The sequence below is a fragment of the Schistocerca gregaria genome, chromosome 10, assembly GCF_023897955.1.
Source record: "Schistocerca gregaria isolate iqSchGreg1 chromosome 10, iqSchGreg1.2, whole genome shotgun sequence".
Classification (NCBI taxonomy): domain Eukaryota; kingdom Metazoa; phylum Arthropoda; class Insecta; order Orthoptera; family Acrididae; genus Schistocerca; species Schistocerca gregaria.
This window is the reverse complement of record NC_064929.1, coordinates 91,124,208-91,142,740: the sequence shown is the minus strand read 5'-3', so window position 1 is coordinate 91,142,740 and position 18,533 is coordinate 91,124,208. Positions and strand designations below refer to the sequence as shown.

The 18,533-nt window shown below is 41.9% G+C and overlaps 1 protein-coding gene across 9 annotated transcripts in view; it reads right to left on the bottom strand.

The window, feature by feature from the left end:
• LOC126293725 (uncharacterized) overlaps positions 1–18,533 on the bottom strand; it is a 122,652-nt gene that overhangs the window by 72,725 nt on the left and 31,394 nt on the right. The gene's annotated exons all lie outside the window — the stretch shown is intronic.

Below are 18,533 nucleotides of genomic sequence, written 5' to 3'. Positions count from 1 at the left end.
AAGCCTTCTTAGGGAAAATAGCACACTATCACAGGTTTTTACCATCTGCTGCTCCAGTGGCTCAGCCATTGCATCGCCTGTTGCATAAAAATGTGCCTTTTCACTGGTCCGCATCATGTGCTGCAGCTTTCCAGAAATTGAAGACTGACTACTTATCAACCTGGCTAACATCTTGTTCTTGCCACGGACGCCTCTCAATACGGGGTCGGTGCTGTCCTTGCGCACCGTTTTTCTGACGGTTCTGAACAACCCACTGCTTATGCCTCCAAAACGCTCACGGATGCCCGACGATAGTATTCTCAAATTGAAAAAGAAGCTTTGGCCATTATTTATGCTCTTCATAAGTTTGGCATTTTCTCTATGGATCCAAATTTCATCTTGTTACGGATCACAAACCACTTGTTTCCTTGTTTCATCCATCCACGTTACTTCCCGACACGGCGGCACACAGCCTCCAGTGTTGGGCTCTTTACTTGTCTTGTTTCAATTATGAGATTCATTTCCGGCTGACAGCTCAACATGTAAATGCTGATGCACTGCCTCACATTCCCATGGGTCCTGATCTGGCATTCGATAGGGACGAACTTGTGTGTTTCCACCTGGATGTTGCCAAGCAGCGGGTTGTGGACGGGTTCCCCATCACCAGGGACCAGCTGGCAGGTGCTACGGGCTCTGACCCTACCCTCTCCTGGGTTTTACGCTGTATTCAGAAGGGTTGGCCACATCGTGTGTCTGCTAAGACTTCTCATCTGTTGTGGAACTACTACACTTTGTGCTACCACCTCACAGATAGGGATGGTGTTATCCTCCTTTCCACCGACAGTGCTTCACTGCGTGTTGTGGTACCTGTGTCTTTGCGTGCTTCAGTCTTGTGCCTCCTTCACCAACGGCACTCGGGTGTCTCTCACACAAAATCTCTGGCGCGCCATCATGTGTACTGGCCCGGCATCGACTCCTGAAATCGCACACACAGTCGCTGTCTGCGGCCCTTGTGCATCACAGGCTGCCGCCCCGATGTCATCTTTGTCACCGTGGCCTTCGCCTGAGAAGCCCTGGGATAGTATTCGTGCTGACTTCGCAGTACCTTTTTTAGGTACTTATTGGCTTCTTGTTATTGACACCTACTCTAACTTTCCTTTCATTGTCCATTGCACGTCACCTACCACAGCGGCAACCACCAATGCTCTAGCTCGCATTTTCTCTATGGAAGGCCTGCCCTCTACTCTCCTTTCTGATAATGGTCCACATTTTGCCTCTTCTGATTTTGTGGAATTTTGTGCCCGTCACGGCGTCATGCATGTCAAGTCCCCTCCGTTCCATGCACAGTCAAAAGGTGAGGCTGAACGACTGGTCCGCACATTTAAGGCTCAGATGAGGAAACTCCTTCTGCTGCTGATGATGATGATGATGATGATGCGCTTCTCCAATTTCTGGCTTCTTACCACTTCACCCCCACGGGCTCTTACATGGGCGACAGCCCAGCACACTACATCTTCTGCGGCCTTCCACCTCACGGCCACGGGTGCCTTCGCTCGCCCGGTTCACCACCGGTGACCTCGTATGGGTACGGGGATATGGCAGGCGGCCAAAATGGAGTCCTGGCCACACCTTACGACACCGTTGCCGACACCTGTATGAAATCCAGACGACACGGGTGTTGCAGTGGGTCATTTGGACAAGCTTCGGCATCGTGTGCCAGCAACGCCTGTTCCGGATGCCACTACACTACCTTCGGCTCTACCTGACGCTCGGGATCCTGGAATCTCATTACTCACAACGCAGTCCTCTCACCATCATATTGGCGCCAGCACAAGAATTGACGCCTACAGGAGACGTGCCCATGCAGGAACCATATGACCATCATCTGTCAGAGCAACTCTACTCGCCTCCTCCTCCTACAGACGCAGACACATCATCCATGTCTCCTGTTATAACAACCGGACTTGCCGCAACGGGCAGATTGGTGCACGGGGCCCCAGCAGATTTGTCCCCCACGTCTCCTGCCATCTCGACCCGTTATCGGGGACACTTCCGTCCGAACGGGAGGGAAGCCTCCTCCTCGAGACTTTACGGCCAGTCAAACAACACCTACGGATGTTAGCAATCTACAGTCAGCCTCCATCGAGATCTGTGCAAAAAATTCAAAGGGGGGAAAGTGTTGTGACTCGCCGATCTTTCAAAGTGCCACCGCGCAGTTACGCGTGTCCTCTACGTGCGGCGCTGTCTACCAGCCATGCAGCAGCAGCGCCACCTAAGCGGCCAGCCAGCCAGCAGCCACTAGACTGACCCAGTTGTGATTTGATTTGACTGTTAACGTGTATCCTCGTCTTACTCTGTTTACTTGATCTGTGACTTACATGTATTGAGTCTTCCTTGAAATATATTTGTTCAGCTTGAAGTTTTAACACATACTATCCTTTCTTTATTCTTCTGATGAGTGGTAGTTTTAGTTAAACTTCTCTAGTAGTACCTGTTTTCCATCTTTGTTTCCATGCACTTGTTTTTAAGCATCGCTCTTCCCTTGTTGCATTGTTCAAACCATACTTTTCTCTTCTTTCTTTTGCTAATGAGTATGATAGGTTAGCAGCTGAATAAGCAGCCAATCAATTGCAATAAATGGCAGTTTTCAATTAAGCTTAATCACATTTTCAACAGATTTAAACCAGTCTTCTTCAGAAGGCCACAAAACAAACTTTACTTTAGCAAACAGTCAGTGAAGCGATCTAACATCTCCACGTGAAATGTGTCAGCAATGATCTGTACATCCATTTGTAAAAGTTAAGACTCCTAAAATCAAGGGCTTTCCACATCAGTAAAATCAGTCAAAGAAAATGCCAGGCACAATTCGACACACATTTATTTTTTAATACCTTTACCAAAGTTTTACTTGTGATTGAGTGGAGGTAATCCGTTATCATCGCTGTCTTCAGTTCATCTATTGTCTTGGGTGGTTTTGATATACAAATGTTTTAGCTGCACCCCAAAGGAAAAAGTGTAAGAGCCGGAGATCTTTCGTAATTATTGTGTCTCCCAAGATTTCACGTAAAAGTCACAGGGACAGATGTGCCATATGATCAGTAGCAATGTCTTGGAAATTTTTATCCGACAGGGCAATAAAGGGATAAATTATCTGGGAACATCAGAAGTGAAGGTAGTATCAAAAAAGATCAGCCCACAATTGGTGCACACATTCTGGCAACCCACACTGCAATTTTCTCTGTGTGCAACGGCTTTTCTCATAAGACACATGGATTTTCTGATGAACAAAGTCGTGAATTTTGGGAAGTAATGCAGCCAGATGGGTGAAACCGAGCCTCATCAGGGAAAGGTTCTATGTAAAACACCAACTCCATGGCGGTTAACAAATTTCTGTAACCATTCACAATACTGTATTCGTTTCGCACAGTCCGTAGAATGTAATTGTTGCACAGCATTAATTTTATACAGTTGCATCCCCAATCCTTTTGTTACAGCCTTACATGCTGTCGTACAAAATAATTTAGCCTCTCGCATAATCTCCTAACTCATTTTGTCGGACTCTGCAATACGATTCCTGAAATGTCACCAAGTTCCCTTTCTGTTAAAATTGTGGGCTACCAGATCGCGGTGCATCACAAACTGAACCTGCTGACTAGAATTTGCGAACTAAATCACGTATTGTGTCAACAGTGTGGACACCTCGAAGCAGGAAAAACCCAATCTAAATTACTGTCTCACATGTGCTATAAAGTTTCCTCCTGCACAAAAAACCTCTTCCACTAAAAACTCTCTATGTGCAGTAGTAAGCATTCTCACCACACAGCTTACATAAGAATCGGGTAACAACACAACTAACAGCTGCAATGCAAATGCAACACTACTACTGCCAGCCTACCACTGCAGGTCCACAGCACACTGTGTTCCATTGATCAATCTCACATGCAACATGTCAAGTGCGTGAAAAGGTAAAAGCCAAGTGCAAAAAAAATGCATACATGAATGTAGCGATTTTAAAAAAAGAGAAAAAAAGAAATAAGAAAAACTTGCAATTTTTATTACCTATCCCATTTCCTTAAATGGTACAAAATGCATATATTGCATCTATTATACCTACAGATTTATTTATTCCTATTCAAGAATTCATATATGGAATAGAAGGAGTTGTCAAGGAGATGTGACTTCAGTTTATTTTTAAAACTGTTCCTTCTGTTAGACATTTTACTTCATCTGGTAATTTATCAAAAAGTTTTATAGCAGCATATTTTACCTCTTTCTGTGCCAAAGATAGGTTAAGTATAGGATAGCCTTCTTTCTTCTGGTATTATAATCACGAATGTCACTCTTGTTTTTAAAGTGATCTATGTTGTTGAGAACAAATTTCAGTACTGAGTAAATGTACCATGAGTCTTATGTAAGAATTCCGAACCTTTTAAAAAGATGCCTACAAGATGTGTGACTATGAGCTCCACACATTATTCTAACCACTTTCTTTTGAGCAGTGAATTACTTTTTGCCTAAGTGTTTAGTTACCCAAAAATATTATTCCATACGATGTCAGAGAGTGAAAGTATGAAAAATATTTTAGTTTGCTAATTTCTATATCCTCAAAATAAAGAAATTATTCTGATTGCAGAAGTTGCTGAACCTAGTTGCTTTAGGAGATCCAAAATAAGAACAGTCCAATTAAAATTCTTACCTACAAGGACCACTCCAATAGAAATGAACACTATTTTTTAAATCCATTTTTCATTATACATGTATAAAAGTTTTATAGTGTGTAGATACATCCTTTAGGAACAATCTTTTCATCTCTCCACATAATTTCCATCCCTCTTAACCACATTACGCCATCTTGGAAACAGCACCTGTATACCCACACAGTAAAATTCTGGACCAACCTGTTGGAGCCACTGTTTGGCAGTGTGCATAAGAGTCATTATCTTCAAACCTTGTTCCACGATGAGTCTTTCAGTTTCCGAAACAGGTCTTCAAAGTCTCTTCGGGTTTGCTGCCGGATCCTAAAATCAACTTGACTTGATATTTTGGCCATCCAACTGTTCACCATCTTCAGGAAATGCTGCTTCTGCTGATGAGTCCCACTGAGAACTGACGCCAGTCTGCAAATCGACGTCCAATGTAGGCCACCGTTCAGTACACGGCGCATGCGCCGCCCATCACGGTTTCTGCCTACCAAGACAGGGAGGTGGCGCCGCCCTTAGTGAAACACTGCTAGCAACGATATTTCGCAATCGAGGCCGCACCGAAGAACATTCAGTTTTGATGCGAGATAGTACAGGATTCCATGTTTTGCTAAGAGGAAACCCATTGTCACTGTTGATTAAATTATCAGCCAACCTAATTTCAATCGCCTCTATAGACACTATTCCAAAAACCGTTAATGTTGGCAATCACAACAGTTTCCTCAAATTTCATTTTGGGTCCCTCATGTAGGCAGCATTCTGCTACGGTCGATTTTTCCGACTGTTGTAGCCTCATGTGACGGCGATGTTCCACACACCTGTGATTCACAATGTGATTCACAATGACGGAGTGGCTATGGGTAGTCCTTTGTCACCCAGTCGCCAATTTATTTATGGAGGACTTTGAGGCCATGGCACTGAGGATTTCAGCTTTGCAACCAACGTGCTTCTGGAGATACGTGGACGATACCTTCTTTGTCTGGCCACATGGATGTGATGCTCTTAACAGATTTTTGGACCACTTCAACTGTCTTCATCCCTGTATCAAATTTACTATTGAGGTTGAAAATGATGGGATGCTTCCATTTTTAGACACAGTAACATTTGCAGACACAGTAACATTCGGTACAGAGAAGCGTGCCGACAGGATGACAATTTCATACATGACAAATGCTGTTCACAAAAGACAAATTAATAAAAGCAGTAGAAACACAATACTGACTATCAAGTATGCATTAACATCACTGGATGAATCAAAGGACTTAATTTTATTTGCTGCTTCAATGAAGTTCAACTAATCATTGGAAGAGATTACATTTTCACATATGTGCTTAAATTACTGTCTTCAGAAAAAGGAAATGCTTTCCTTATGTTAATATGTATGAATCATTGTAATAAAACACATAACATTTTCATTAATGGCAACTGTCCAGTTGCATGAAATGTAGTTGGCAATACACTAGGCATATCAAATAGTTCACATGATAAACCACAATGTGTGGTATTCAAGATTAATCCACTATTACTCAATTTGAAGTAGCTCGTGTATCAATTTCTACATGTAAATGTGACATCAAGGTGGAGTTACACGAGAAAATTATACCTTCACAAACATCGTTTAACAAATGGATGATAAAGATGCGTTAAAATTTTAGGGCATCATCTCTTGGGGGATGATTCGTAACAATTCTTTCTCACAGCTGTACACTACTATTTAAGAATACTGCCGATTCAGGGCAAATTAACTTATGACTACATTCGCACCCAAGCAAATCATTTTCATTTAGGGACACGAAATATCTTTGATCCTTGCTGATCAGTAGATAATCATTCAGTATGTACTTTATATGAATACCTGCCTGTCTCCATTTCACAGAGTAAGTATAAATCTTATACATTTCAAAATTATGCTTTCGTCTAGCTATGCGTATAGAAACAATAACAGTTAGTTCATCTTCAATCATTAAAGAGTGTGTGGTGGTTAACTTACAGTAATCATATAAATTGTAAGAGTTAACAGGATAAATTATAGTATAGGTTGCATCTAGCTTTCGCTCAATTGATGGTAGGATCTGTAAAACAAAACACCTGTACTGTGTGGTACTATTACTACAGCATTAGTAGAATAAGCTATCATAGCAAACATTAAAATAAAAATGAGCATGGTTAATTAGTTCTAAATACTACAGTTAACAATAATCATAAAATAAATGAGTTTCTTGTGGTAACCTGTGGAATAAAAGGTTTAGTTTCACTTGTGCAGTAGCTTCAATACTAAATTTTCACAACACATTCACATAAGCACATGGCTGAAATAAACACACATATTGCACTCTCCCACACTACACATGTTTATGCAGATTGTAGGGGCATCCGGAACAGGATCGCTCGGAACGTGGCAATTCTCACTCCCTGGGTTTGAGAACAGCAGGTCTGCTTCTCGGTCAATCCTCGTCTTGTGATACTACAGCAAATACACCCATAAATGGCTTTACACGACTGACAATCGAACGAAAGGGCAGTTGGAGCTTACGAGTGACTGGCGAAAACACCTTAGATTGGATATGGTCCTTTCCAAAACTTCATAAACGTTTTGCCTTGACTCTTCTTTAACACCACATTGCTCAGATACATGAGATCTCCAAATCAACACTGTGACACTGCTGGTTGGCAGTCGTGTTGTCTTGTTTTTGAAGACAGGATTGACAATTCCGCTGTTTCACTCCCCTCCGCCCCTCCGTGCTTCCTTTAGCTCGCGTGCTAGATCCCTTACGTTTCCGTTGCCGATTCCGGCAGTCGATCATGCAAAGTCTGAGGGTGAATGTATTCTTCTTCCGTAAATGATCTCGTATGGATTTAGGCCAGGTGAGCTGTGCATTTTAGTATTGTAACAACTTACAAAGTACACCGGGCCACCGCACCGTCGGGTAGACTGCTCGCCTAGTGCAAGTCTCTCGATTTGACGTTACTTGAGTGACTTGCACGTCGAAGGGGATGAAGTGATGATGATTAGGACAACAGAACACCCAGTCCCTGAGCGGAGAAAATCTCCGATCCAGCCAGGAATCGAACCCGGGCCCTTAGGATTGCGTTGACCACTCAGCTAAAATATTTGTTTCCATCTGTAGTCCTAGGCAACAGTCCTAAGACATACAGTCCTAAGACATCTAGTCCTACTCGTTCAAGTGGTTCACTTGTCTCTGGCAGTTCTTGCAACGGTGTTCTACTTTTCCCTATGTTATTCCGTCTGTTACAGGAATCACTTTGTGAAACAAACTCGAAAACATCAACTTTCTGGCTCGCCCACCAAAACATTTGAGTTATTCTAATGTGTGTTGCTTTTTACTGCAATGTCCTGATAATAAAGAATCGTGTCATTCTCTCATGATCTGCTCTTTCATGATTTCTGGAATAACTAGGCGGTTTCTTTTACTAGTGATTTTGTACAATAATCCATCTATTTCGACAAAACGTTGATCATCGCGATAATTTTCATTGTGGGTCTTCTTCTTGAGCTGCCTTTAACTCTTTTGCTCGACTTATTGTAAAACAAACATTGACTTTTCGACACATTGCATCAGCAGTCACACGTTTACCAGGTCAGTGAATAACCTTAAATTGGTACTCACTCAATCTTAATGCCCATCTTGTTAATCTGGAACTAGGATCCTTTAAGCTCAATAACCATTTAAGTGTGGCATCATCTGTAATAACTGTAAATTCTCTTCCTGTTAAGAAAGATCTGTTATGTGTTATACCAAAAACCAAAGCACAAAACTCTTCCTCAGTAGTAGTATAATTACATTCTGCTTTGTTTAATTGTCTGGAAAAGAAAAATAAGATTGGATGATCATTACCATCAACTTCTGGAGACAGGATTGCACCTATGGCACAACTGGATGCATCTGTTGATTGAATGAAAGTTTACTGAAATCTGGATAGACTAACACTGGGGTTGTGGTTAGAGCAGTTTTAAGTTCTTCCATTGCCTTTTTGCATTCCGTTGACCAATTAAATGTGGCTCCTTTCTTCAGTAGCTGTGTCATTGGACGTGCTATATTCGCATGACTGGAAAAATCATTGGTACAAATTTGACAATCCCAAGAATGACTGTAGTTCTTTCAAATTCTGTGGTTCAAGAAAATTCTTTACATCTTCAATTAATTTTGGATCAGGTCGAACACCTTCACTGTTTATAACATGACCAAGATAGTTAACTTTACTTTGTGCAAAATGACGTTTATATATTGATGAAGACATGTTTGAGCTTCTTATATGCTCAAAAACAGCTTGTAGTCTCTCAGTATGCTACTCCATGTTTTCACCAAAAATTATTACATCATCAAGGTAAACAAGTGCACGCATTGGGATGGGCACTCGTAAAACAATCTATCAAGCGTTGAAATGAAGCTGGAGCATTACGAAGTCCAAATGGCATATGAAGATACTTGTAGACTCCTGTTGCTATTAAGTTTCTGCTTGATTATCTGGATGCACTGTTACCTGGTGATAACCACTTGTTAAATAACATACTGGAAAAATTCGACATCTGTCCAAGTAATCCAAGGTTTCCACTAAATTTGGTAAGGAGTAAATGTCTGGTGTGGTCACAGCATTCAAAGATCAGTAATCTACACAAAAACAGAACTGTGGTTGTCCAGAAATTGGTTTCTTCTTTACAATTACAACTGGCAAACCTCCACGGTGGGTCTGAAGAATCTCTCGGTTTTATAATTCTCGCTTCTAATTGTTCTTTAACCATGTCTTCTACCAACTCTCATTGACTGAATGGTATACAGGACGGTTTCTGTGTGATTCGGGCTGCATTCCCTGTATGAATACGATGCTGAACTAAATGAGTGAAAGGTAAATTTGCACATTCTCCGAATAAATCTGCATACTCCAACAAAACAGGTGCTAAAATCTTGTGTTTATCAGCTGTCAAATGTTCTATCTTCTTCCAAATCTTTCACTTGATTTCATTATTAACTTCGTCTCCTCATTGTAATTTTGCAGTACTGTTACAAAAATCCGTGTTTATAACTGCAGCATTTGTTACCTTATCTGGAACCTATATTACGTCACTGTTACTTACGCTCAACACTTCAGCAACTTTCATTCCTTGTGGCAAAACAACATCCTCATTGCTCATATTTGTTATTGTAACTGGGACTTTTGCGACATTCTGTCTCACCAGTGTAGCGACACCTAAACTTCTAGAAACATAACAATTCATTGTATCCAGTAACTCACTTTTCTCGGATGACTCAATAACAAAGTTCCTTCCTTGCATCGGGGTGACGTAACTTCACCGTAGATTGTCTTTCCTGCACCCCTGGGAATTTGCTGAGGCTGATTAATTTGAACATTGACTCAACGGTTTGAACTGATGCATCGTTTGGGCGGTCCATTCCCAAAACGTCAGTATTGCTGCTCCTTTGAGTACGATCTGAAGAAAGATTTCGTTGGTTGTAGTTGCTATGGCCTAGTCTGATATTTCCTTCTGTGACAAATATCTCTGCCTCATTAGCGGACAAGAAATCAAATCCAAGTACACTGTCATAACATGTTTTGTTATTTTGAAACTACTTACACCCTTGCTGAGTATATTTTTATTTTCACCTTCATCTTGGCCTTGGCCAAGATTTAATTCTACACCACCTTCTCCATAGTTACATAGCTTCTCTCCGTTTAACCCTCACACTTAATAGCGGCTGTTTCAATTTATCCCATTTATCTATGCCACACCACATTAATGAGGTCCGTGTTCCTGTGTCAATAAGTAGTTTGATGTTTTTCCCACGATATACAGCACCTATCACAAAGTCATTTTCGGTCTGATTTTCACTGGAACTAACAAAAATCACTGTCTCTAGCAATGGGCAGATGGAGTGGTAGCCCATACATCCCCGTACTGGCAGAGTGTCTGTTGTTTGCATTACCTTTCTTCTTGTTGCGACAACCTCTCAAAACATGACCCTGGATCCCACAATTGATAGCAGATTCGATTCCCTTTACATTCCTTACACTTGTGACCCAGCTTATTGCATCTGTAGCATTGTACTGTGGTGTTGAAAACACTGCGCTCATGTTTCTGCATCTCATTTCAGTCATCTTAGTGCTTCAACAAAATCGACAGCTGATTCTACTGCTTCCTGAAGCATTTTGCATCATGCCAATAGAACAGCTTTGCTTACTTCCTATGTGCAACCCACGAACCAATGTGTCCAAGGCTCAGGTCAGCTTCAAACAACTGAATGCGATTTTCATTTTCATCTTCTAACTCGTACGTTTGAGCATTGACATTTCGAATTCTGTCAGTAAACTGGTCGATAGATGTGTCTCGTCGCATTCGCAAACTGAGAAGCTGCTCTCTAAAATCTGATCGTGTTTTTACGTTTAAATCTCTGAACAACAATCACTCTAAACTCATTGTAATCTTTTGTTTTCACGCAAGTAGGCTCCACACTAATGAAATCTCGTGCCGCTCCCTGAATTCTTAATTTGGCGACCACTAGCTTATGGGAATCTGTCCAGGATCCTAACAGTGTGGCACCTTCAAGTTTAAAAAAAACACCTTCACACATCATCTGAGTTCCCAGCTAAACACTGGTACTGATGGCAATAATGAAAAATTCTTTATTGTAGTTGTACCTGTACTGCACGAACTATCATTTGACAATTCTTTCAGAATGTTACACTCGCTTCTTTCTGGTTTTAACTGCCAAATCTGTCCTTGCAATTCATTAATAACAGTTTGTAGATTGACAATGTTACTCTGACTGGATTGCGACATTTCGTCTAATTTAACACCAATGAGTCACTCGAATGTAAAAAATCCATCACTGCCTTTTGTATTCTTGCCAAACTGGAGTAGACCAACCCGAATTCCAGCACCGAATGTCCCCGCGTAGTCAGAAGATGTTCACACTGCTGCTGTTCGAAGTTCACGTTTGCTTCACCTCTTCAGGACTGTAGATTTTCCGTAATTATCCCCATGCTGACACCACTTCTATAAGGGGGTAGTTTGTATTGTTGCCCGAATGATAATTAGACAAAATATTTGTCGGGATTAGTAAGCGGCGGGTCCTCGAGGTACGGCAATACACAAACCGAGAAATGTAAACAGTTTTATTAACAAAGGTAGACTGTAAAAACCACGCACGCTATGCGCACCTGTCATCACTGTGTCTGACATCCTAACACTGGCTACTTACAGTCATATCGAAAGGCTCCGTGGTGAACAAAGAAAGACATTAGCACCTGAGCCGGCACTGCAATTGGCAAGCTGCGGACGACAGCCAGCGGTGTAGCCTCATCGCAGTGCGGCCGGATGGCATCTACTGACCGAGCAAAGCTCGTGTTACATACCGTACTTCTGCGCACAAACCGTAGACCCTTGCACTTAGCTGTACCCCTATTTACTGTACACGAAACTTCTTTTATTCTAGTTTTCTTGATTATTGTCTGTTTGGACTTTGTCTTCAACCTATAAAACCTGTCTGTCTGGTCCTATTAACTACGGGGATCATCCCCTGTGTGACTGTGGCCTCCCTTACAGTATCTGCTAATAGAGACACTAACTTATCTTTCCCTTCCTATTGCAGGAGACACTCAAATGTGCTGCCGACGTCGTGTGCACCACGAGGCGAAACGTGCGAGGCTCACTACTGTGGAGAGGCTTTGCAGATACGTGGTATTTAGTTAGGTGAACTAGTTAGTGTGTGTTGTTATTCAAAACTTTTATCATTTTGAAGATGGTTTGGGCTTGTTACACTGCAGTTTCTCAGTCAGCGTCTGGATTATTACGGAAGAAATCTAGAATTTTTACAAACTTTGTGAGTAAAAGCATTTGACATGAACATTCATCTATGAGCACATTTGAGTATTGACTATGTAATGTACATCAATGATATAATAATTTCAAAAAATGCAGACCTTGTGAATTATGCCGACGACACCACCTTAATAAGCTGGGGCCCTACAAAACACCTAGCAATGCAAAATAATATGAAGAACACTAGCTTCATCACAGAATATATGACTAAAAATAAACTGACATTAAATGAGGAAAAGACAATTCTAATTGAGTTTATGCTAAATTACAAATCAAGACAAGTGGATACTGAGAGTTATCAATTGAAACAATTAACAAACATAAATTCCTGGGTATTATAGTTGTTGAACATCTTACACAGAAGGAGCACGTCAGCTACACGTGTAAAAAATCTCGTGTAACACCTACCTGTTAAAATGCCTTTCTAGTATAATAACATCACCAGTCTTAAGACAAATCTATTTTGGTATTATACACTCCCACCTACAATACGGTATTGAGATTTGGGGCGGGGCACCAATGGTATACACAGATCGGGCTTTTAGAGCCCAGAAGAGAGCAATTAGGATAATAGCGAATATTAGTAAATGTCAATCCTATAGAGAATACTGTATTAAGTATAATATACTAATAGTGTATTCATTACATGTTTTAAGGACTATACTATTTGTTGGTTGGTTGGTTGGTTGATTGGGGTTGAAGGGACCAAACAGCAAGGTCATCAGTCCCTTGTTACAAAGACGGTCAGTTCCGACAGAGGGACAGCTCAGAAGAGTCAAAAACGATAAAGGTAAAAGGTAAAAGGCTAAAAAAAAGTGCAGTTGTGTCGTCAATGATAAAAACACAAGGAGGGAAGTCAGTAAATGGGCAAACTCAAGAGAGGAAATATCCCACCTGTGAAGCAGTACAAGCAAGACCACATGCTATTTAAAAGCGTTCAACCGCCAGAGTGTACAAGGGCGGATTGTAAAAGGGATTAAACAAACCTAAAAGGCGATAAAAACAGTAAAAGGGAAAAAAGAAGGAACATGGCCAGGGAGGGGAGACAGGAATCTCCAAGCACAGCCTACAGTGGGAGACATCCCAACCCTCACCGCCCTGCCCCTACTCCAGAGGGAGATGAAAATCCTTAAAACTGAGAATAAAAACCACTTTCACGGAGGAAACTGAGAACCACCTCATGGGCGCCACCCAGCCACAGCAAGGGCCGTCTGGCACGGCGGCCATTGCTGGGAGTTCCGATGCTCCAGGACGACAAGCAACCACTCCTAGGCTTACATGAGGAGGTCACAGCTCAGGTATCAGACGTGTGATCCCTGTGTTTTCAGGGGGCTCAACCAAAAGGGTACATAGCGACCCCACCACACGGGCTGGCTACCGTGCTGGCTATGGACCCTAGCGTCAAACAACGACGTAAAGGAAACGATGGAATCAATGATGATGGCACACGCCGGAGACACTAGGTAAGGTGCTCTTCCCCAAATGGCTCACACTACGGAAGAAAATTTAGTGATGGAGGTCAAACCCCAGAGGGGACCAGAGAATACCAAAAGGATGAAGGAATTACAGAACAAGGCCGAATTGCAAGGTCAACAGAACCAGGAGAATAGCAGGGCCAACATAAGGAGGGACACCAAGAGAGGGAGAGGAGAGGTCGGAGGGAAGGATGAAGGACAGGAAAGGAGGGGAAGGGAAAGGAAATGCAGCCCGGAAAAAGAAGGAAGGCTGCAATAGCTCGGGGCCCCGTGCTCGCCACGCACGTACTCACGAAAGGACCGCGAGCCCCCTGGGGGGTATATATACTATTTGTAAAAGAAAATATGGAGCACAGTATAATAAATAGTGATATCCATAGTTATAATACAAGGAAGAAAGAGGATTACCACATAAAATTCAGAAATAAAAAAGCAACGAATCAAAATCCATTTTCAACTGGAAGATTTTTTCAACAGGCTGTCAAATACCATAAAAATGTTAAAAGGAAACATATTTAAAATAAAATTAAAGGAGCTGTTAACTGCTAAATGCTTGTACTCCGTCAGGGATTTTTAATGTTGTATGTACTTTATTTCTAGTACTGAACTATTATTATTGTTCATGTATGTACTGACTGACTATGTCCACGACTGTAAAAGTTTTTTGGACAAATAAATTATTATTATTATTATTATTATTATTATTATTATTATTATTATTATTATTTGCAGGGTGACAATTATTGAACTACATTAAATAAAATTGTCGTAACTTCTGAATGGTTTGTGTTAGGACATTCAAACTACACGGTTGGCCACAGAGCATGATGGGAATTATTATGCACAGGTGCACGTGCATTGTTGTTGTCAGCATTTGCATGTGAAAATGGGCTTTTTCAAGACTGAGAATCCGCATTTCCCAATCGAGAAGTCTCTTCACTGTCGAAGGGCGACTGTGTGGTATGCAATGCCTAGTAACGAATTAATCTGTGTGTTATTCCTCGATGACACAATGACTACCAAATAGTGTGTGATGCTTTTAGAAGATGATTTCAGCTCCATTATCCAAAGTTACCCTGATTTCAACAAGATCTGTTTCATGCAAGATGGGGCTTGACCCCCACTGAAGGAGAGTGATGTCCTGAAGGAGCACTCTGGGGACTGCATTCTGGCTCAGGGATACCCAGAGGCCACTCACATGGGCCTCAATTGTCTGCCATATTCTCCAGATATGAACACGGCTCATTTTTGTGTGGCTAAATTAAATACAAGGTGTACAGAAATAACACCAAAACCATTGCTGAGCTGAAAACAATCATTCAGGAGGTAATCGACAGCATCAATGAACAGACACTTTGGCGGGTCATGCAGAATTTCTCTGTCTGCACCATATCACACCCAATGACGGCAAGCAAATCGAACATGTTATAACCTAAATCCGAATATCTGTAGTGATGTTTACATGTTGAATAAAATGTGTGCATGCCAGAGTTTGTAGCTAATTTCCTTTTTTTTTCATATACACTCCTGGAAATTGAAATAAGAACACCGTGAATTCATTGTCCCAGGAAGGGGAAACTTTATTGACACATTCCTGGGGTCAGATACATCACATGATCACACTGACAGAACCACAGGCACATAGACACAGGCAACAGAGCATGCACAATGTCGGCACTAGTACAGTGTATATCCACCTTTCGCAGCAATGCAGGCTACTATTCTCCCATGGAGACGATCGTAGAGATGCTGGATGTAGTCCTGTGGAACGGCTTGCCATGCCATTTCCACCTGGCGCCTCAGTTGGACCAGTGTTCATGCTGGACGTGCAGACCGCGTGAGACGACGCTTCATCCAGTCCCAAACATGCTCAATGGGGGAGAGATCTGGAGATCTTGCTGGCCAGGGTAGTTGACTTACACCTTCTAGAGCAAGTTGGGTGGCACAGGATACATGTGGACGTGCATTGTCCTGTTGAAACAGCAAGTTCCCTTGCCAGTCTAGGAATGGTAGAACGATGGGTTCGATGACGGTTTGGATGTACCGTGCACTATTCAGTGTACCCTCGACGATCACCAGAGGTGTATGGCCAGTGTAGGAGATCGCTCCTCACATCATGATGCCGGGTGTTGGCCCTGTGTGCCTCGGTCGTATGCAGTCCTGATTGTGGCGCTCACCTGCACGGCGCCAAACACGCATACGACCATCACTGGCACCAAGGCAGAAGCGACTCTCATCGCTGAAGACGACACGTCTCCATTCGTCCCTCCATTCACGCCTGTTGCGACACCACTGGAGGCGGGCAGCACGATGTTGGGGCGTGAGCGGAAGACGGCCTAACGGTGTGCGGGACCATAGCCCAGCTTCATGGAGACGGTTGCGAATGGTCCTCGCCGATACCCCAGGAGCAACAGTATCCCTAATTTGCTGGGAAGTGGCGGTGCGGTCCCCTACGGCACTGCGTAGGATCCTACGGTCTTGGCGTGCATCCGTGCGTTGCTGTGGTCCGGTCCCAGGTCGACGGGCACGTGCACCTTCCGCTGACCACTGGCGACAACATCGATGTACTGTGGAGACCTCACGCCCCACGTGTTGAGCAATTCGGCGGTACGTCCACCCGGCCTCCCGCATGCCCACTATACGCCCTCGCTCAAAGTCCGTCAACTGCACATACGGATCACGTCCACATTGTCGCGGCATGCTACCAGTGTTAAAGACTGCGATGGAGCTCCGTATGCCACGGCAAACTGGCTGACACTGACGGCGGCGATGCACAAATGCTGCGCAGCTAACGCCATTCGACGGCTAACACCGTGGTTCCTGGTGTGTCCACTGTGCTATGCGTGTGATCACTGCTTGTACAGCCCTCTCGCAGTGTCCGGAGCAAGTATGATGGGTCTGACACACTGGTGTCAATGTGTTCTTTTTTCCATTTCCAGGAGTGTAGTTAAATAATTGTCATGCTGTATAAATGTAATAAATGCCAATTAAGTAACGAAACTTTTTTTCAGATCACATAGATGAAAATTGTTGATAATGATAGTAATATTCTTTAATGGAATAGTTGAGTGATATATGTGTACTGGAATTGAGTGTAATTTTACTATAAATGCATAATGTATAGATTGATTTTAGAATATTTAATTGGTTGGTTGAGAATTATGATGTGATAATATGTAAGGCCATTATATGATACATATGTATAGTGTGTACCATGACTCAGTTTCCACAGTTTATATCACAGAACAACAAGCACAAATACGGGTCGCAACAATTATGGTGTTATTGTAAACAATAATGTGTACTAAGCTTTCAGTGCAATTCATAAAGAGTGTGAAACATTGTGAAGAACATGCTGGCACATGGGCACAAAGTACCTCTCTGCAGCAATTAAAAAATGTATTGAGTAGTTGCAAGAAAATTTTCTGATACTTTATGAAATCCCCTGATATTTTGCAGTTGCATGAAATTCCCTGATAATTCCTTATATTCCCTGTTTACGGGAATCCTAGTTCCAAGTATTTCTAAATGATCGTGAAATAAATGTAAGAGCAGACTAATCTTACTGATTCAGTGACAGAAGCTACAACTTATCCATGAAAAAATACTTAGAAATATGCATAAAAGTGCAGTTTACTCCACTGAAAGTAAGAGACTGAAGATATATGTCATATACAAGAAGCATATATTCCTATTGTCAGTTCTATGAGAGGTTGTCTGTTATTATGATACACACTTCCCTTAACATTACAGTTTTGTACGGAGTCTAATGATTCGCACAATCTTACATTTCAATCAAATTTCGAATACACAAATATTTTTGTAAATGTTATCACTTTTGCTTAAAAATCAAATGTGTTTAAGATTCTTTCTGTTTGTAGTTCAGGTATAACACTCACAGAATTTGTATCTTCTGTGTGGGTAAACAGTTTTATTGCTTTTGATGTTTTATTATCATGTCTGTGTGGTTCCCTCTTCAGCTAGGAGGCTTATTTCACTCATTCATGTGACTGGAAGCTTAGTAAAGCAGACATGATGTTGAGTAGATGTACAACATCTTTCTACAAAAGGTCATATCTTCTGCTGTTTACTAATAATTTTTTCTTCTTAAAGGAAAGTGATTCTTTAAAAGATATCTATAGCTTACAAGAAAACTGAAAACACATTTTTCCATACTGTTCCGTTTCGTACATCTCGGGCCCTTACGAAAGTAAGGCATTTAGTGGCATTTAGAGACTGCCGATTTTTATTGCACCACACACACTTCCTACTGCAAAAATTATATTACAAGTCAGTACAAACTATTCTCACTCATCCGATACTGTATCCAGAGACTCAGCTTTATGTCTGCTCGGAGTCCTGCTGGCAGCAGTGTGTAACAGAAATGAGAAAGAGTGTTGTGACTGTAGTTTTGTTTCCAGCTGTGGCATTTACAGAGGCTACAGATACAGATACTGAAATTATCTGGCAGTTATCAATTTCAGAAATAAATATGCTGAAACTTTACTAATACAAACTGTAAAGTGGCCGATTTAGAACCGT